Source organism: Poecilia reticulata, chromosome 22 (assembly GCF_904066995.2).
Source record: "Poecilia reticulata chromosome 22, P_reticulata-male-v2, whole genome shotgun sequence".
In the NCBI taxonomy this organism is placed as follows: domain Eukaryota; kingdom Metazoa; phylum Chordata; class Actinopteri; order Cyprinodontiformes; family Poeciliidae; genus Poecilia; species Poecilia reticulata.
This window is the reverse complement of record NC_088851.1, coordinates 24,456,586-24,478,908: the sequence shown is the minus strand read 5'-3', so window position 1 is coordinate 24,478,908 and position 22,323 is coordinate 24,456,586. Positions and strand designations below refer to the sequence as shown.

Here is a 22,323-nt window from a genome sequence, read left to right as displayed (position 1 = left end):
ATTGACTTAAAGTCAGAATTACAATCTTAAAATCACAATTCTGAAATTACAGCGAAAATGTTGAAAAAAGTCAGAATTCTGAAATTAAATTTAAAATTCTCAAAATACAGCGAAAATGTTGAAAAAAGTCAGAATTCTGAAATTAAATTTAAAATTCTCAAAATACAGCGAAAATTTCTGAAAAAACTCAGAAACGTAATAATTTTGAAGTTAAATGTAGAATTGTGTGATTACTCAGACCTTCAGTTAAAACCTTTCCTCACCCTGCAGCGCACCATGTGACCTGATCAAAACGCTAAAGCTTTTTCTTGCTGTGGTCATTGTAGTTTATTAGAGCCAAGTCGTTTCATTTGCCCTTGCTGTACCCAGATGTTTGCCTCAGCGTATAATAGAGATAAATGATGGCAGAGAGACGGGAAGCAACGATAATCTGCTATGATGCTAAAAGCACAGATTACTCATCTGGGCTCTTCAGCTGTGTGACTCATCGCCTTATAAAGAAATCATCCTGAAGGAGAGAAACAGATATTTCAAGCTGCGGGGCTCGACTTCTGGCAGGAAACGCTCTTTCTACCTGCAGTAAAAAAATAAAAAAAGAAGGATATAATATTTATCTTAGCCCGCTCACTCTTCTTTTATCAAACTCAAGGCCAAACAGCTATCAGTCACTCTGACGGCATAAACACATTACAGCCAGCTCTACAGGAACCTGCAGGCTCCTCAAGAAACAGGCAATGAAAATGAAATCTGGAGAAGCTTTAAAGTGGACGCAGGTCACTGCTGCTGCTTCTTCTTCTTCTTTTGGGAAACATTCAAGCTGCCCCACACTGCAAAAACACAAAATAAGACCACAAACCACAGAACAAAAGAGACAAAACTAAGATTGAACTAGAACGTATTATTTCCACTGGCAGGTTATTTCGAAAAGTGAGCTGCATGATGAAAACGTAAAACAAAATAAAACATTTAAATACGATGCTAATCGAAGCTGGTTGGACTTTTAACCTTAACTTGAAGGAGTTCAGGGTTTCATCATTTCACAGGCATCAAACTTCATAAAGAGCTGAGTCGTTATTTTTTGCTTTTTCAAACAACTGAGATCCAAAACATGGCTCTAATTATAAAATCTGAATATAAAATCTAAAAATAAATGATTCAATCCAGTAAATGGTGGAAACTGCAGATCCAGTTGCTCATATCTGCGTCTGCCTGTAAAAATTCAACCTTTTGTTTCAATGTGGTGATGAAGCAGAGATCCAGCAAAAGATGGAAATCCTGCCATGTGCAGAAGTGATTTGTTTTTTTTATTTGTTTTCTGACAGATTCCACTGCGTCAGGCATAGCAGTCCAGGGTAAAATTGATGTGGCGTCAAATAAAAGAAGCATTTGCTCCACTATCCAGCTTCAGGTGTTCACTGCAGTATAAAAAATGCGTCAATACACTAATGCTAATCCACACAAGCTGAATCGATTTGCATTATTAGAGCAGCATTTAATTAAGAGATACTCAACGCTTTTATTAAGCAGCATGATCCAATTCCCAATTATTGGATTTTCTGGGTTATTCCACTGAACTAGACACTAGAAAGCAAATAAAAGCAGTTTCCAAAGAGCATAAATCATATGAAATTGTGATAAAGCCTGTTGCTCACAAATAAAATATGTTCCTCAAACATTACACATACATAAAACAGGCTTTACAAATTGGCTTAGAGTACAAAATGATCATTTCTTGTATACAAATCAGCCTCTCCGACCTCGTGTACGAAACAAGTTACATGAAATGACGCAGTTTCCCTCCCCGACAGCAGGTGGTGCCATTGGGACATTTGAGATTTATTCCGTCAAAGAAACTCATAATAGTTATCCAGAACATGTCGGCTGTGTTTTTTGTCTCAGTTTTGGGATTTAAAATGAGACAAATCGATTTGAAGGACATGTCTGACCTCTTTTATTTTTTGTAACAACGGCGGACGAAGTTGGAGAGGATTACAGTTTTAAATACGGAAGTGATTTAATCTCAGCCTGAGATAATGCTAAAATGTATGTGGCTCTTTAAGGATCAAATAACTGATTGAAAAGTCAAGTCTTAGAGATCTGTTTTTTTCCAGATTCTGTTTAGAGCACGGTTGCTAGGCAACAGGACCGGTAGGACATCGATGGATGTTATCACTGAAATTTTCATCATCATGAAATTATTCACTTAAAATCTTGCTGAAAAGTTTGTCTTGTCTTAGGCGTACTAAGAAATTTGCACTAGAAACTAGATAAAAATTACTTTGTAAAATTTTGAGATTTAGCAGTGAAGCATCTGGTATTTTGTGGGAATGCGGGGGCCCCAAATGGTAATTAGCTTGGGGCCCTAAAAAGGCTTGGGTCGTCCCTGTGCGCAACGTTTCCGGACAGTTTTCAACATTTTACTTGTTTGCAACGTTTTGTCAGGAAATGAACTCCATATAATTGTGAGTAAATCTCCTAATATCCTCACTTTTGATTGTTTTTTTATGAATAATACATCACAGCTTTTACCACAAAAGGCTTGAGCGAACTGTTGGGCAACAGCTGGAAGGATATCCGTCGGGATTAGCCGCTCCTCTCCTCGTCTAATTGAATTTCACCTCAACAGGAACCTGTGGCAGCAGCCCAAGGTTAAGACAGTGTTGATATTGGCTTCCTGTACCCTCCAAAGTCCCTTCGCATGAATTATTCAGGAGTTCAGACGGAGCTGAAAAGAGGCCAGACCAAAGGGAGATAACCTGAGCCGTTCAGATCATCCAGTCATTGTAAATAAAACATCTTTTAAAGTAAGATTCAGGCTTTTTTTTGCGTTCGTCGGGGCGCTTTGAGGCTTATCGGCGACATCTTGTGAATGATATCATTTCCAGTCCGGACAGGTTTGTGCTGTCGGGGGTTCTGGTCCGCCGGTGTTTAAAGATCATTGTCATGACCTCGCTGAAATTTCCCATCAGCTTCAGCCTCACACAGACTGAGAGGCAGGTAATGAAAGCGTCGCTGCTCCTCCAGCTGTATCCGAAATGATGGAGCTCATTTCCCCGCGTGTTTCCTCCTCGGCCTCCGTGATGCAGAAGTACAATCTCGCTGTCAGGAGAGCCGATTGGGTTTTATGCTGTAAATAAAACTGAGTTTGGGAAACCTTTGTGGAGTAGATGTCACACTTTGTCCCGGCGAACCGTAAAACTAATAATCCAAAACAGCAGCACAAACGATCAGGTGATTTTCTTTAGAAGTAGCTATTCCACGTTTTCTCACAATACAATGACAAACATCAGTTTGTTTTGTTGGGATTTTATGTGATAAAGTCCAAAGAAAATTATGTTTTCAATCTTTTTTACACAAATCAGCGTGTGAAGACCATTTCATTTATTTTACTCTAATAAAAGTTACATTAACTCTCAATTTCCCTCAATTCAAAAATACTTAATTAACTTAAAATCTAGCATCGTTGTGGATGTTTGTGCTGTAAAGGATCTCCAGTAGCAGTCAGTGTTGCAGTTAAACTGCAACACTGACTAAAGGCTGAACAAATTCATTCAGTAGCTAATAAACAAATGAAAGCATCAGTTGTTAGCAAGCAGCTTGTTCTATAAATGTTCCAGGCACGTAGCGTCATTTTACATGAAACTGTTTCCTTCAGTGGCTTTAAAAATATACAGCAAACAGAACCTAAAAGAAATTTGATTTTACAATTTAAAACCTTGAAATTGAGCTTCAAATATGCTATGCTAATGCTAATTCTCCTCTGACATTTAGCACATTTTATGCTAACGCTATGCTATTAGCATACCTGTAAAATGTGCACAATAAATTACGTTTACTTACTTACTTACTTATATGAGTAAATTAAATACACTTGAGTGCTTGTGATTTAATTATAAAGATTCTGAAACTTCTTACAGCTTTTTATTGAGAGCTTTTAGATATTTGTCTGGTTTAGGAATAATGTTTAATGTTGTTGAGTTAATTCATTATTAATGAATCACTTATTTGTATATTTTCCCTTAACATCCAAATTTGTTTCTGTGTGTTTCCACTATATTTTCTATATTTATTGAAATACACTTTTTTTTTTTAAATTTGACTTACGTTCTTGCTGTCAGGAGCACCGATTGGGTTTTATGTTGTAAATAAAACTGCTGTTGCTATTTTTTTAAATAAAAATGAATTCTGACAATGAAATAAACCGCTTTACGTTTCTCATTTTGAGTCCTCCTCATGATTCTTGTGGCTCAGGAATCTGCAGAAACGTGACCAATCCGCGGCGACAGGCTTACGGACCCCTTCATGACGGACTGAAACAGGAAACTAATTCTGCCCTGACATTTAGCTTCACCCTCAAACCTGCAATTAGGGCTGTGCATCTCTGTGACTAACACGATACACATCTCTGTACACCGTCAACCAGACACAAAGATGGAATAAACTGATTAAACTGACCTCTTTACCCAGAATGCAGCTTGATTCAAAGATAATAACATATCATTCAGCTGAGTATGTCTAAGTAGAAACCTTAATAAAATGACATTTCATAAACAGATTAACTTTTGTAACGTCTGATATGTATTGAACAAAAACATGTTTAGTGAAAAATAATTGAAAAAACAAACTTTGTGTCACATGTGTCAAACTGGAGGCCCGGGGGCCAAATCCGGCTCGCTGTAGCTTTTTATGTGGTCCTCTAGAGGAACACAGTTATGTACTTAAATATTATCTTATCAATCAAATTAAAGCTGCTTTTATCCCTTTGGTGCTAATTTACATTAATAAGTCCCTCCACTTTTTCATGCTTTTTGCATCTTTATTGCAAATTTTCCACAAAACATTTACAAAAACAATTGGTTTTATTGTGTTTTCCAGGCACACAGAACAATTTTATAGCACAGTCAAGTAACTATGTTACCTTAAGCTGCTAAAAAATGCTCTACATGTGAAATATGATTTCAAATTTGTAATTTAACAGTTTGAAATTGGGCCTTTGTCTCTTTAAGAAGCTTCTGCTCTTTCTGAAACTCCGCCTTCATGAAGCCATCCCAACATGGCTCCTCTATTAAACCTTTAGCAACGTTTTTAGCAGCGCTTCACTGAGAAGCAGCTCCTATAATGGGCTCAGCAGATGTTTGCTAATTGCTGCAGGCTAGTCTGAAGGAGCTGCTCCGTGAGGCAGAAGCTCGGAAACTGCAGTTTGGAGGAGGAGCTGTGTCCCAAAGGCGGGGCTAGGTCCAACCAGGCGTTTCACACAGCTGGATGGTTGCCATGGCGACTAAAGGATTTCTCAAACATCAAAGAATCAAAGCAACAATTCAAACGTGTTTTTGATGAAGGAATAACTTTATAATGTTATTATTTCGGTCTTACTTCTTAAATCAGCAATAAAAAGTCACATTTACTGTCATAGATACAAATATTTAGAAATTAGCAACACAAAATCAGGGGGAAAAAAATCACATTGCGAAGAAATGTTCAATATTATGTAATTTGAAAAAGTATCAAATACAGCTATTTATTAATATTTTAACAATTTGTTAATTGCCCTTATCAATACATTCCTTGAAAATAATCATGACCTCGATATGGCTTTAAATGAAAATTAGCTTGAATTGGCTGCTATGAAGAAAAAAAATAATAAAGTATTCGCTTTCAAAGAGTTTTAATTTAAAACATAAAAGTCTTTATTATGTGATAATTATTCAAAGCTGCTGCAAGCATCACTCATGAAAGCTACCTGAGCTGAAAATGTAATTTCTCTGCTCCGGGACATTGGAGAGGTAATAAAAACGTTCAAATAATGGAGGACGTACTGAAAGCTCTGCTCTCAGTAACACTGAGGGGTGAATGTATCAGAGCATCTGGTCTCGATAAAAAAGGAGATAATTACGTAGATATTTGGAGCTCCTTGCCAGAAAAAAGAATGATGTACTGCCTTTCAAAGAAAGTTTAGTGGAAGGAAAAAGTGTAGTAGGGAAAGGAGTCAAAAAGAACTAATAATTGCAGCCTTTAGTGGACTCTCCAACAAAATTTATTCAAAAATTTGGGGGAAGTTAAGAAGGACAGAGGCTGGAGTCAGGAACGAACACGCGAAGATAAACAGCAAACATGGAATAAACATGCTGCCACAGACATCAGGAGCATCTTACTGAAGACCGTTGCTCTTTTTGGTTATCTGTAATCTGTAATGAGTCAAAATTACCAGATTAAAGAAATTTAATAAAAAATAATGTTGAATTTTTTAAAATAATATTCCAGTTTTTAGTAGGTATTTGTGCTACTGAATAGTTTTTCATTGTTTTTTGATTTGTTCATGTTTGAGACATTCCACATCTTCATTCTCTGCCTCCATATCATTCCAAGTCATCGTCCACTTTTCTAAAAACGACACATTACAAAGTGACGTCGCACCTGCAAGATTAACGGTGAGAGAGAGCGAAGCGGCTCAGCTGTGCTAGCTTGACTTTGGAAACCGAACAGGTAGCAGTGCTGCAGAATTCGGTGTGTTTCTGTTCAGGTAAAGAGAAAAAAGGTAACCCACAAATCAACTCTCATCAGATTATGTTTTCCCAACAATGGCAGCAGGAAGACACAGATTTTACTGTATAAATATGGTAAAATTCACATTATGTGAAACATATTGCATATCATGTAAATGTTGGGTAAGTATGAAGATGTTTTTCTCTTAAAAATGTCAGAACTTTGTGAGAAATCTGTAAAAATAATAAGCAACACACAAGAATGAAGCGTCGTAAGGAAACGGTTAATGTTTGACCTTGTGATTCTTCTGTTCGGTGCTCTGTGATTTTCCTCCTCTAATCATTTCTGTCACTTCTGCAGAAAAGGACGGAACCGACAAAGGGACCCAAATGGACTTGGAAGTGAATAGACTGAAAATGAAAAGAGGATGAGACGGCAGACAAGAAAGAAAGTCCTGTTCCTTCACAATGCAAGGAAGGGATGGCAAAGAAAAAGTGTGGAGGAGAGAAAGAAAGAAAGAAAGAAAGAAAGAAAGCAAGCAAGCAAGCAAGCAAGCAAGCAAGCAAGCAAGCAAGAAAGAAAGAAAGAAAGAAAGAAAGAAAGAAAGAAAGAAAGAAAGAAAGAAAGAAAGAAAGAAAGCAAGAAAGAAAGAAAGAAAGAAAGAAAGAAAGAAAGAAAGAAAGAAAGAAAGAAAGAAAGAAAGAAAGAAAGAAAGAAAGAAAGAAAGCAAGAAAGAAAGAAAGAAAGAAAGAAAGAAAGATGCAGAGAGTTTCAGGAAGTTTGTTTAGAGAATAAACCGAAACGACAAACCAGGGATTTCAGTCCAGAGAGGAAAACTCTCCTCTAACCCGGCCTTCGTGTGAAGCAGAAAAACAAGACGTGAGCGGAAACGGGATCATTTTTAACATTTGAATGAGTATTTTATGTCTTATATGGCAGAGCTGGAATACTTGGTAGCATTTCTGCCTTTCAGCAAGAAGGTTCTGGGCTCAAATCCCAACCTGCACTGCAAAAACACAAAATCTTACCAACTGTTTTTGGTCTGTTTTATAGTGCAAATATATTAGTGCACTTAAATTAAAACAAAACTAACTTCTAAGAAACATTTAATCAAGATATAGGAGTTTGTTTTAAGTCAATGATTACTTAATATTGACAAAAAATATATTATTTTATTTATAACATGGGAAAAATGATATAATTAAAATAATCTGCCAGTGAATTTACTGTTTTTTCACCAATATTAAGGAATCACTAACTTTACAAAAAGATCATATTACACTTGAGATCATTTCTTCACAGCCTCCACTCTACTTCAAATCAACTGGGTTGAGTGCCGGTTTATTAAGTCTCCACAAACTAGAAGAAATGTGATTAAAATCTACAATTTTGTTTTGATTTTGTCTCTTTTTTTTTCATTGATGCCAGTTTTCTAGGCTAAGTAAAGATTTATTATTCTAAATTATACGGTTGTTTCTAATAAAACTAAAATTATTTGGATAATTTTGCGTATTTATAATGTTTAAAATAGAAAAGGGAAAGTGAAGAAAGATGCATTGGGTCCATATATAAAGTGAAAATGTAAAACATTGTATCAAGTATATCTAGTTTCTAGCGCAAATGTTTTATTACATCTAAAATAAGACAAATAAGGTTATATTTGCACTTAGAAATATGAAAGTTACTTTTTTATGATGTTTTGTTGGTGAAATGACGGAAATAAATGATCATAATCAATAATCAATCAAAATGTTTTTGTTTCATTGGTCTCATTTTGCTCATCTTTCAATGGAACCGATATATTTTTATCGATATTAAATAATTATTGACTTAAAATAAGCTCTTATATTTGGTTGAAAATATATTTTGAGTTAGTTTTGTGTTATTTCAAGTGTAGTGAGATATTTGCACTAAAAACTGGATCAAAATACTTGGTGTTTTTGCAGGGTTTTTGGAATATTACATTAAAAAACAACATGGCCGCCCAGCTGAATGACAAGAGAAACCCTTAATATTTCTCCAACAAACTTTAAAGACCCCCACTGTGAACGGTTAGATTATCATAATTTGAAATATCATTAAATCTTTGCAGGCAAAATTTGCTTTGACATAAACGACAAGTTAAATGTCAGTTTGAAACCCAAAGGAGCCGCAGTTATGCTAAAATAGACCCACTTACTGTCAAAATGCTCCCAATTATAATGTGCGGCGGCGTCGGAGCAGTCCTGCGTTTCGTGGCGTTGATGTCGATACCAGCGGCCTTCTGGGAACGAAGGAGCTCATTGAGGAGGAAAGCTTCGTATCTGCAGCAGGTGTTCATGAGAAATAAGCTTGTTCTGTGGTTTTCTTCTCAATAAGTGGTGAAGAAGTCGCATGAACTGATGATTAAAGACAAACAGGAAAAATGTGTGTGGTTTTTTTTTATGAATTCCGTTGTTAGTTTTTAAAATGCAGAATTTATTTATTTTTCCACAATTATCAGATTGGAACCAGAGTTATAATAGTTTTATGCAGTAGTTTTGTTTTATTTCGTTGTAACTTTTTGTCTAATTTAGTTGGATTTAATTAATTAACAATGTATTTGATGATTTAATTATTATTATCTAAATACTGTTTTGGTTTAGTTTAGTAGTTTTCAAAGTTGCGTAGTTACATTTACTTGAGTAACTTTCTGAAAAAACCCAAACTTTTAGGAATATTTTTACGATGCTGTACTTTTTACTTTTACTTGAGTAATTTGATTGTGAAGTATCGCTGCTCTTACTCGAGTAAAGTTTCTGGATTCCCTACCATACGAACCAAAACACCGAATTCCACAGCACATCTACATGCTCAGGTTGTCATGGTCAAGCTAGCATGATTGATCTACTTCCTTTGCTATTTTTTCTGAATTAAAACTTTTTCCTGACCTTGTTGTCGAGTCGTCATTGAGTAGCAAAGCACTGCGTCCCTTTTCCTTTAACATTTCATTGTACATTTAAGATTTAGCGCGTTATATTAATAGCATAGCAGCTAAAACCAATGCTAATCATCGTCAGCTAGCAGCTTTTTGCCCTCCAGCAGGGAGATGGAGGCAGGATCTTCTTTCTTTAAGTTAACAAAAATGTTTTCTCAGTTTCAGTTTTCATTATTTTGTTAGTTTCAGCTTCTTAATTGGAGCAGCGTATTACATCAGTTACACAGCCTGGGAAGAAAAGCACGTCAGGATGTTGATTTTCCTTTAAACAAATCGTAAGCGACAACAGAAGAGCTCAGCAGCAAGGTGTAAAATGCTAATGAACTCTACAAAGTGTGTGATTTCCTTTCTCAAGTTGATGAGCTTTGACGGTAATGAAAAGCTGTGCAGATTGACACCAAATCTAATTGTAATCACAGTAAAGTTAGAAGCGTCTCCCCTTGTTGCTTAGAAACAGAGAGCCTTGTGCGCCACGCACACCTTGTCAAGCTCAATAAAAATAAACAGCCGCTGAGAAAACTTTGAACGGTGAGGAAAGCAGAGGCATCAAAACAAATGCTGCTCAGGTCTAATATGCTGTCCGTACTGTTAAATGACTTCCTTCTCACTAAAGAGATAATTACAGCCTGCTTATAGATGTGGAAACGTCGCATAATGTTTATATGTCACCTTTCTGAGAAGTCATGCAATCAAGTGGATTTTTAAAATTAAAGAGCAAAGACTTTAAGAGGACATTTATTTTATCGCCCACCATAAAAAGACCTGAAATGTCAGCACATGAGCAAATAAAATAGAAACGTTAAAGAAAGAGCTGAATATATAATCTTTGTGATTGTTAATCCTGCTGGTTTTATGATGTTTGAGGTTTTAGTCCAGCTAATTAACGAGTGTCATGCGAGGCAATTTGAAAAGACAGCCAATAAAACTTAACAAAGCCAGCAATCAGAGGATCCACGCCGTTTCTTTATTTGACCAACAAAGTGACGGATTATTCAACTAGTTTACTAAAACTAAACTAAACTTTTGCATATTGCCGTTTTTTTTTTCAAATTTCATTTTTGAAGGGGGACCTGATATGCAAATTGTGCATGTTTTTATACTTACATCTGGGTTTCTACTACTTCTAAAAACAGCATAAACGTTTTAAAAACCTCTGGAATGTTAAGTCACAGTTGACGTGTGCCGCCTCGTTACCTAGCAACCCCAGCCAAGCTCGGCCCGTTACCTAGCAACCCAAGAGTTCCAGAAGATTGAGTCAGTTGGTTTTACCAGATTCTGAGTGAGTCGTTGCTGGATAGTAATTTGTTCACTGCTATTCCTGAATATTTGTCGTTCAGATGAAAGTTATATTAATTTGATGCTTTTATTGATTCATTTTACAATGTTCTGATTACACAACAGCTCCATGATTTAAAAAAAAACCAACTGGTTGATTTTCTTAAAATCCACACAAAAATATTACATGTATATACATATACCAGCGTATTAGGCCGAGTGTAGAGAGAGAGAAAATTACTGCCAAAAACTCAGAATTTTTTTTGTGTGTAATTATTTTTGAGCTTCAAAAGATAAATTGGCTGAAAAAAAACTTTAATTTTGAGTTTAACCTCAAGGTTTCTTGAAAAAAAACTGGGAAACTTCTGAGTTTGAAAAGGCAACAATTTGCTAAACAAAAAAAGAAATCTGAAATTTGAGATTAATCAAAATCGGGAAAAAGGGCAAAAGAGAAAAAAAGTGGGAATTTCCTCGTTTCAAAATAAAAAATGTGAAAAAAAACTTTTGAAACTCAGAAATTTCAAGTTTTTTCTTTCCTTTTTTTTTTTGAAAATTTGCAACTTTTCAAATTTAAACATTTTTGGGGAATTTTGTCATAAATTTCTGAGATTTTTTGGGTGGAAATGTAATATTTTTTATGTTTTTTTTTCTATCTACAATGGCTCTAATATGCTTAACATGCTTACTATGTAAAACGTTCCTGTCACGTTGTACAGAAACCAAATGTGTTTTTTGCAGCCAACAGCAAACATTTGTTCATTCTAGCTGGATAATTGTGTCAACACTCTCAGAGTTTGTATAAACAAGATCATAACTCCAGGCAAACACAAATTGTAGGAGCAAAAGACGTTAAATCAAATATTACTGGGTCCATGTCGAGGAAAATCCACATTAAAGTCCAACTTGTTCTCACAATAATTCTTGTCAGTATCCATTAAAATGTGTTTTTTCACCATCCTGCAATGGAAAGAGATTTTATCAGCTTTAGAGCTGAAAATGGAGCCATGTGGATTCTTGTCATTACTCTTCATAAATGTTTCAGCAGAGTAACGTAGAGAACATATAGGCGGCCAGATGCCCTGCAGGATTTAGCCTGTATGGAAGCTGAAATACTTTATATGTGCAGCTTTCTTAGAGAATCATAATATTTGAATTACAGGAAAAGGGAGCGAGTTAAGAAGGCTTCGTTCCCCACAGTGTTCATTAATAATATACACAGATTTTATATCATGCAACCCTGAGGCCGGAAACGCTGCGATGGATGCATCTAAACAAATAAAACGAATCAGATAAAGTAGAATAAAGTCTTTCTGTGCTGTGAAACTCCTCTGTGCAACGAGACAGAACAGATATAGAGCATGTGAATTATGTTGAAAGTAAAACTGTCTTTAAAGGGCAGATATAATTTAAGTAGCTTTAACGTCTAAACTTGATTTTTACAGAGTCCTTTACAAATGAAAATTAGGTTGCAAATGTTTGGAGAGTGTGATATTTACTGTAAATAATATTAATAAAGTTTTAGCTTTAGAGGAATTATTGTTTTATGAGTTTTAGGATTAGCGAACATTTTAGCTAGCAGTGCCCAAATATAAAAGTCAATATAAAAGGTTCATTTTCCACAATCCTTTAATGTGAGCAAGTCCATGTTGTGAAAATGATGTAAGATGTAAAAAAAATAGATCGTGATACAATAAAACCTTAAAATGAACGAGGAAAGGATCTCCTCTGTCGAAACAGGTGCAATGTTTCCCATCTTTTCCTCCTCAGGTGTAAAAACACAATAAGCGTGAAGGACTCATTGTACTTGTTAAATATATTATCGCCGAATGATTGCACAGTTTTCACATCGCAGAGCTCAATGTGAAGAGCCGTGTTGTCAAGCTGAGCATGAAACACGATGGTCGGGTGAATAGTTGGAGATTCAGGCAGAGAAAAACACGAAGCTGAAGCTTTTCCAGCGCAGAAGAAAGTGACAAGCTGGGAGTCGTCAGATAAAATGTGAAGCACCTCGAGGACAGAATTAGAAATAGAAGAAGTTTGTCTGGTTGCTTTCCCTGGATTGGCACTCGCTACGCTAATCTCTGGTTGTGAAAAGGTTCCACCTGCAGAGAGGTGCATTTGATAGCAGCGCAGTCCGATGAAAACGCCGCTGCTTCCTCAGCATCAGAGCTGCAAACCAGCTGAGAGCCGCAGCCTGAAACGTAGAGGCGTCTCTAATCCTCTGCTGATGAAACGGAGATTTTCATAAATACAAAGGAACTCCAGCAAGAGCCGCACCGCTTCAACGGGTTTTTACTCAATCAATCAATCAATCAATCAATCAATCAATCAATCAATCAATCAATCAATCAATCAATCAATCAATCAATCAATCAATCAATCAATCAATCAAATTTTATTTGTATAGCACATTTCAGCAGCAAGGCATTTCAAAGTGCTTTACATAATTAAAATAAAAACAGCATGTGACATTGAATAAACAGAAAGACAAAGAGAATTTATTTTTATTTTTTAATTACAGAAAAAGAAAAAAGGTTAAAAAAGATAAAAACATCAAAACCCGCACCATTTGTAGGACTTCAGTTAAACGTCTCAGACCTCAGAGTTTTAGTTAAAACGCCATTTAACAAGAATTCTCACGCCTCAGAGTTTTAGTTAAAACGCCATTTAACAAGGATTCTCACACCTCAGAGTTTTAGTTAAAACGCCATTTAACAAAGATTCTCACACCTCAGAGTTTTAGTTAACACGCCATTTAACAAGGATTCTCACACCCCTAGATATAGATTTGTTTAACTGGGACGTTTTCCGGTGGGGCTTTACATAGACAGTGTGAAAGAGAAATAAAAAGAAGTTAATAACTAGATGAAAAGTAAAGATAAAAACATCGAAGACATCAAAACCCGCAATTTAGCCATAAGCAACTCTAAACAGGTGGGTTTTAAGTTGAGATTTAAAGGCACTCGGTGTTTCAGCTGTTTTACAGTTTTCTGGAAGTTTATTCCAAATTTGTGGTTTTATTTTACTCAGTAAAAGTAGTAAAAATACTCTTTTTCAAAAAAGATTCTCAAGTCAATGAAGTTGAGTCAGTGCTGCTAGTAGCTACCCAACTGATAAATAGAATCATTTAATTTAAAATATACATGGTATTATTATAACATATGATGTGTTATATAAACAAATAAAGTGGATTATTTGTTTTTATATATATATATTTTGCATCAAAAAAAGCATCTATCAGGTTTTGAAGTGTGGTGATACTAGCTGGGTTTCCATTCATCATATAATTGCACAATTTGACATTTTGAAAATAAATACATTAAACAAAACACAGAAATTTAGCAAAACGTTTTTTGATAAAATCGTTTTGGTGCTATAGGATAAAGTGTTTTTCTTTTTTGGTCCAAATTGGTTTATTTTTGCAGAACCACAATGGAAACACTTTATTTGCATCAAACAAGTCATGTGACCAACAACCAGATGTTGCCAGTAGCTACTTTTCCATCACAAATAAAACTGTCAATAATCCACTAGTGTCGAATAAACACAACTTTGCAATTGCGACGAATTAAGAAAAGCAATTAATTAACACATGAATACATTGTTTATGCGACAAATCATAAAAAAAATCCTCCTCCTCCTACTTCCTGTCGTCTTCTTTGTCGTTTTCGCCAGTAGTAACATCCAGTTGTTGGCCAGATGACTATTGTGATGTGGAAAAAGTGTTTCCATTGCAGTTTTGAGAAAAAAAATTAATTTCGATATGGCCAACAAAAATCCAACTCATACTAACACAAAAATGTTTTATTAAAAAATTTAAGTTCTGTAGGTTTCCATTCAGCAAACTTATTTTTGTAATTCCAATTTGCGCAAATTTCTGGTTAATGGAAACGCAGCTAGTAGCACAAACCAAAAAGAAGAAGAAAACGACAGGAAGTGGTTGAAGGTCGATGTTTTTAAGGATTTATCGTGTAAAGAAGCTCGTGATTTTATTTGCATTACTTATTTAAAGAAATTACCGCAATCAGAAATTTATTCGTTCTTTTTTTACACATTAGTGGAATATTGATAAAGTTTTGCAAACATTTGTAACGGAAACGCAGTTGGCGGCATAAAAGTGTTTTCATTGTGGTTTTATGAAAATAAGCCAAATTTGTCGTGGCCAAATAAAACAGCTTATCCACCAAAAAATCTTTCTCAAAAAAAACTTACATTTCTTTTAGAATCGGCGTGTTTGTTTCCATTAAGTACATTTATTCTGAAAATGTCAAAATGTAATATTATATTGTGAATGGAAGCCCAGATAGTATTTACAGTGTCCTGGAGATGCTTTTTTGATGCTAACATATTAAAAATAATAATAAATAAAACAAACAATCGCCTTTCACAGCTTATTTTATAGCAATGCAGCTACTGCCAGGATTCTGGGTTGGTTGAGTTTTGATTCTTTTTCTTCTTTTTTTTCAGTGCAAATCCTTTTTAATTTTTTTCCCCCTAAATAATACGTATCATGACAGATACAAAGTTTTTCCACCAACTTTCTGAATAATGACCCATAATTTTATACTTTTCTTTTGCTGCAAACTGTTTTAAATGAATAAATGTATTCATGCCCAGTTTTAATTTATTTTAAAGTCACCATCAGGTCAGACGTTTATTTAACACCAGAGCTGATGAGATGCAAGTACATGCAAAGATTTTCCTGCTAATGTCAACCTTGCATGTTAATAAGAGAGAAGATGGATGCTACATCAAAAACTTCAATAAAAACTGGATGAAGATGAAAAACTTAGTTTAAATTCTTGGTGGCGGCTCCTATGGGGTTATATCAGTCCCTTTATGATTTATTCTTTATCACACATGCCACTGCAAACATTTCAAAATAAAATGAGTGAATTATGCTCCAAAGATGAGTCCATAACAGGAAAACAACCAAATTCAATCAACTCTGATTGATTCTGCAAAAACTGGTCAAAAACAGCCAGAAATGTTGAAAAATTTCATTTTTATGAGTGATTTTTTTTTTTTTTGCATAATCATGGTGATTATAGTCGTACTTACTAAGGCAAAGTTATCCAAATATTAGAATGTAAAACATATAATTTAGTGTCTGAACTTTGTTTTGAGTGAATAAAATCTGCGGTAAAGTCTAAATTCAGGTTTTTTATAAGGGTAATAAATAATTTTCAACACGTTCTCAGTGGTGTGTTGTACCGTTTTGCTCCACTGATTTATCAATTATGTGAAATGTTGTTCAGATTAATACACAGAAACAAACCTTCAGTTGTTCTGTGTTTGGTTGTTTTGCTGTTTGTTTAATGAACGTTGACAAATCTGTTTGTTTGTAATTTTCTGCTATGTTCAGAAAATGAAAACAAAACTCGATCTTATTGATGTACCTGTGCTTTTCTGTTCATTTATAATTTAAATGTTGTTTATGGCTGAGAAAGGAATACAATGCTTGTTTTTATTCAGACAAAAATAATTTAAAGAGCTTTAAATCCCCCTTGTACAGAAAAATAGTCCTCATCTATGAGTTCATTCACCATTTTTTTAAATGTAGCTTTGGATAAGATTCAAGATTTGAATTAATTTTGATTCTATTGTATCAATAGAAGGGGAAAAAATTTTAAATAAATTTTATTTATGTTTATTTCAAAATTAGACTACTTAATGTAACATTTTGTGGATTATAAAAATTGTAGTCCATACAACTTTGCAAAAACAGAAAATCTTACCAAGTATTTTTGTAGTTTCTGGTGAAAATACCATAGTTCACAAAAAAAAGACAAAACAAAATTACTTTTCAGCAAGAAGTAGGGGCTTGTTTTAAGTAAATAATTCCTTAATATTGACAAAACAGTATTTCGCCTTTAACAAGAACATTTTCACATTTTATAACTGAATAATCTGTTAAGGAACTAGTCGTTTTTTATCAATTAAGGAAAAACCAAACCAAACTTTCTGGAACGCCTTGGGTTGCTAGGTAACGGGCTGGCTCTACTAGGGTTGCTAGGTAACGGGCTGGCTCTACTAGGGTTGCTAGGTAACGGGCTTGCTCTACTAGGATTGCTAGGTAACGGGCTGGCTCTACTAGGGTTGCTAGGTAACGGGCTGGCTCTACTAGGATTGCTAGGTAACGGACTGGCTCTACTAGGGTTGCTAGGTAACGGCCTGGCTCTACTAGATTTGCTAGGTAACGGGTTGGCTCTACTAGGGTTGCTAGGTAACGGGCTGGCTCTACTAGGGTTGCTAGGTAACGGACTGGTTCTACTAGATTTGCTAGGTAACGGGTTGGCTCTACTAGGGTTGCTAGGTAACGGGCTGGCTCTACTAGGGTTGCTAGGTAACGGGCTGGCTCTACTAGGGTTGCTAGGTAACGGACTGGTTCTACTAGATTTGCTAGGTAACGGGTTGGCTCTACTAGGGTTGCTAGGTAACGGGCTGGCTCTACTAGGGTTGCTAGGTAACGGACTGGTTCTACTAGATTTGCTAGGTAACGGGTTGGCTCTACTAGGGTTGCTAGGTAACGGGCTGGCTCTACTAGGGTTGCTAGGTAACGGGCTGGCTCTACTAGGGTTGCTAGGTAACGGGCTGGCTCTACTAGGGTTGCTAGGTAACGGCCCAGCGCCTGGGAATGTGACTCAATACGTTACAAATAAAATAATCTGCCAGTGGAACTAAGATATTTAGTCTATAAACTAAACTGGGAATGCTTGGTAAGTGTTTGTGTGTTTTTACTTATTACTAAATACATTTTTCTAGTCTTTTTTTTTTTCGAAAGTTTCTTCTTTTCCCCTTTTTGTTTCTTTTATTTTATTTTTTTTTTAATTTTTAACATATATATACATAAATAACTGTCATTAAGCAAAACTGTCTTACTTTGTAGAAGTGTTGGTTATTCACATTTTTTATCAACTCATGTTGTCTTTATGTGAGTGGAGGCTGCTTGTCTGGATTTTTTTTTAGTTTCTTATACAGAAAGTTGCAGTTTGTTCACAATACGATAATGTATACAATACTGTACAATTTGTAAAAAAAATAAAGTTTAGAAAAAGTTCGTCTATTATGCAATGTGATAATTATATTCTCATCACATAAAATCTGTATTTTATGTGATAAAATGCTTAATTCTATTGTGCTGTTACCTGAGGAGGGCAGAGAACAATTTCAACTTATTTTAAGTGAATTAAAAGCAAAACGTAGCCAAAATTTTACTCAAGTAAGAAAAGCTCCAGTCTGAAATCAAGATGTCAGAACTGATTTCACTGGACTTATTTCGAGCGATTCCTAAAAACAGACAACGAGATGCTACTGAACAGTGTCCCTGTTTTTAAATTGTTTTCTACTGTTTTACACTTGTGCACATGTATTATGTATTGCAGATTTCTGCCCAGGTCCCTCTTGAAAATGAGATCTAGATCTCAACGGGTTTACCTGGTTAAATAAAGGAAATAAAAATGAATAAATAAAAATAGCAATGCTTCAAATAAAATTGCAGAAGTAAAAGTAACAAGTACCCAACTCTGATAATTAGAGTAGGATTATAAAAATATCTAAACCTCAGGAAAACTTTGGGGATAATCCCTCATATTTTAATTATGAAGTGGGATTAAGACCTTCTCTCTCTGTGAAATTACTAACCTCGCTGCGTTCCTCTCTGCATTGCCATTCCAGGCATGCTCTCCTAATCTGCACAATTACTGCTTATGGGTTTCACTATAGCTGTATTCCTCCATGCTGCTCTCAGTTTTCACTTATTCTGGAACAGATAATTGGTCCCTGTGTGACCAAAACCCAGTCATGTACTCTCTCTATATGCACAGATCGGCTCTGCGTGGCCATGGTTACGGAGAGCAGGAAACCCCGGCTACGTTTGGGCCCACATACATCAGAAAACCATAAATCCCTCAATCCGAATCCCTCTGTGTGCACATCCAGCTCGTTTTAGAGCTCATCTTTGAGTTTGTCCCTCGTTTTAAACCCGTCTTTGTTCGCCTCAGGTCCAGCAGGTTCACTGAATTTATTCCAACAAAAGAGGAAGCAAAGTTAACGTATGGGGGCAGCAGCTCTACATTAAATAAAATACAATAAATAAGACCAATAACTCACAATGAGCAGTTGTAAAATTAAACATAGCTAAAATGCACAATAATAATAATAATAACAGGTAAAAGCGCAAACAAAAAAATAGCAAAGTTACTCATGAAACACTGTATACGATTAAATTTGTCTAAAATATATGTTAAAATATAAAACTTGTAAAGAAAATACCGAGCTGGTGCCGATACACTGTTACCGACGGCGACAGAAAAAAGGGGGAGGAGCTGTAGGTTGCTGGTTGCCATGGTAACACCAAACAAATTTTGATGAATTTGACGTCTGTAACATTGTTAAAATAAAACCTTTTTACATGAACAGTCGTGGGTTTGACGGCTTGTAGGGGAAAAAGCTGCAGCATGTTAATTGTTTGACTTTAACTAAAGATAATATTCTTACAGCTTGGTTCGTTTTTCTACTTCATCAAATCACAGCTCCCACTCAGCGCTGCGATATATTTATAAAAAATGATCATTTAAACGTTTGTTTTTGCCACGTTTGTTGGTTCGTCAGCGAGAAACAAGGAGCGCCAGTCTGATCCTTTGCCACGATGAATATTGACTTTACTGTGCAGATACAGATTGGAGGTGTGACTCCATAAAGACACACCTGAGCAGCAGACAGGCCTGCAGGAAGGTCTGCAGGTTGGAGGCGTGACTCCATAAAGAGACACCTGAGCAGCAGACAGACCTGCAGGAAGGTCTGCAGGTTGAAGGTGTGACTCCATAAAGACACACCTGAGCAGCACGCAGACCTGCAGGAAGGTCTGCAGGTTGGAGGTGTGACTCCATAAAGACACACCTGAGCAGCAGACAAACCTGCAGGAAGGTCTGCAGGTTGGAGGTGTGACTCCATAAAGACACACCTGAGCAGCAGACAGACCTGCAGGAAGGTCTGCAGGTTGGAGGTGTGACTCCATAAAGACACACCTGAGCAGCAGACAGACCTGCAGGAAGGTCTGCAGGTTGGAGGTGTGACTCCATAAAGACACACCTGAGCAGCACGCAGACCTGCAGGAAGGTCGGCAGGTTGGAGGTGTGACTCCATAAAGACACACCTGAGCAGCACGCAGACCTGCAGGAAGGTCTGCAGGTTGGAGGTGTGACTCCATAAAGACACACCTGAGCAGCACGCAGACCTGCAGGAAGGTCTGCAGGTTGGAGGTGTGACTCCATAAAGACACACCTGAGCAGCACGCAGACCTGCAGGAAGGTCTCACCTCCAACCTGCATGCAGAGGCAGACCTTCTTGTAGGTCTGCCTCTGCATGCAGACGCCTCTGTGTCTCGACAAATTCAACAAATATCAATGTTTTGTTAGAGGGGAAACAATAACAGATTCAGCTTCTAGATTTATGCATTTTTTGGATTATCTTAGTGATTTACTGCACTGCAAAAACACAAAATATTACCAAGTAATCTGAGTTCAGTTTCTAGTGCAAATGCCTAATTTAGTATTGATCCAAAGGTGGCAGATTATTTCACTTGACATTTTTCCTTGTTAGAAGTTAAATAATCTGCCAGTGAAACCAGAACTTTTCATCAATATGAAGGAATTATTTACTAAAACAAGCTTCTATATATTTGCTTAAAAGCTACACATAAGTTAGTTTTGTCTTATTTCAAGTGCATCAAGATATTTACAGGGGAAACTAAACCAAAAAAACCGAGTTAGATTTTGTGTCTTTGCACATTTTTAAATAAATGTGTCTTACCAGAATACTTTCTCTCTTTTCCCTCGATCTATTAAAATATTCCCGTCTGTCCCAGAACGCTGCTTTTCTTCTTTCCCTTCACTCGACCGCTGGCAGATAATTTATAATTCAAGCCTGTTTTAGACTTTTTAGCTTCATTGATGCACAAATTGAATCTTTGCTGCAAAAAGCACAGAGCACGCTGAAGGAAATTAGCATTTCAGATTAGAAATGGAGGTAATTTACGGTAAATTCTTCATCTGAAAGACTCACATTTGATCCTTTTTAACGTCATTTTCAATTATTCTGACTACTTTGCACAATTTTTGCTGTGATTTAGAGTTATATAACTACAGTGGCTCTCTGACCAAAAGTCTAAATAAAGAATCAGTAATTAATTATTGGACAGGCAACGTCGAGTTCCTTCGTTTGTAACAGAAACTGCTTATTAACGATGCAACAAAAGGTTATTTTAGTAATGGATTATTCTGAGAATCGGATTAAAAAACTGGCACATTCTGCACATTTTTCATTTCCTCACTTAAGCTTATTGTGTACAAAATTAGAAATTTACAAGAAAATGCAAATGAATAGTTCAAGTCTTTTTTTAAAATAAGAAAATGTAAATTTCTTTAACCTAAAATGCAACAATGTGAATGTTTGGTCATCTGTAGCAAAGGAAGCATCTGCAGATAAAAGAAGTATACGTTACGAATCAATTTATATAAATAATTTAGATTAATCATGATTAATCGTGGTTAATCCGATTAATCGTTTCATTTATAGTTTCAGTTCCTCATATTTAAATTTAAAAATAATTTATTGATCCCAAAACGGAGTAAATAAACAATAATAATAAATTTGCACTTATTGTGCTGAATTATTCCTGTATTTTCTTATTTTTTGTTATTCAACTCATTCTAATCATGATTTACAGTTGTTGACACATTAATGCAAATAATATTAAAGTTTTTAAGTTGCATGATTCCTTAAAGTCATTGAGAAACTTAAGAGAAATAATATATTTTTAATTTAATCGGGAATAAACACAGCTCAGTATTTTTGTTTCTAGTTTCTCCAGATGCTCAGATTCTGCATAAAAATCTGGTTTTGTCTTTGACCAGCGTGTGATAAAAGAAACAAACATTTAATTTGTTGCAGCAATAAAGTCACTTTTCTCATCTTAAAGCTAAAAAGAGTCTCAGCTTTGGAAAATAGTTTTGAACTTTTAGGAAAGAAAATAAATCACTTTTCTATGAAACCTTTTAGTTTGTGATAATAGCATGAAATGTGAAGTTAAACTACAGATAAAATCATAGAAATTTGAGGCATTTCTGATTAATATTTTTAGACATGCAGTGGAAATATATGAGAGCTTTGAAGAATTATTTCTGAATTCTCCTGAGAATCTCATGGCAGCGTTTTCCTTTCCTGTTTGTCTTCTGTGGAAATGCGGCGTGTTATTAACTCTGCGATATTCATGAATCCTGTCCAGGCATATAAACTGATCATTACCGACAGCGCTAAACGCTCAGGACAGCTCTATTCCCATTTCAACCTCGTTTCCCTGCAGGGCTCTGCAGGAACCACTGGGCTCGTCTCATCTCCGTCTCCCTTTCCTTCAGTTTATGTTGTTGGCACAAACAATCACTAAACCTGCTGCTTTGAGCTCCTAATTAATGCTGCTTAGGATGCAAAGCAGGGACATTATGCTGGAAAAACAATAACAATAATCAGAATATTTATTCAATTAGCATCTGAAAGAAATAAACTCCCCAAAAAAGAGATGTTACATGAATAAAAATGGAATAAAACGT

At 35.7% G+C, this 22,323-nt stretch overlaps 1 long non-coding RNA gene across 1 annotated transcript in view; it reads right to left on the bottom strand.

Moving 5' to 3' along the window:
* Positions 1 to 4,852: 4,852 nt before the first annotated feature.
* The window catches only part of LOC145550032 (uncharacterized), a 49,960-nt gene continuing 32,489 nt past the window's right edge, over positions 4,853 to 22,323 (bottom strand). Inside the window, exons 2-3 of the long non-coding RNA XR_014085872.1 lie at positions 8,663 to 8,861; positions 4,853 to 6,893 (exon numbers count right to left, since the gene is read on the bottom strand). This is a non-coding gene — a long non-coding RNA (uncharacterized LOC145550032). The remainder of the gene's footprint in view (positions 6,894 to 8,662; positions 8,862 to 22,323) is intronic.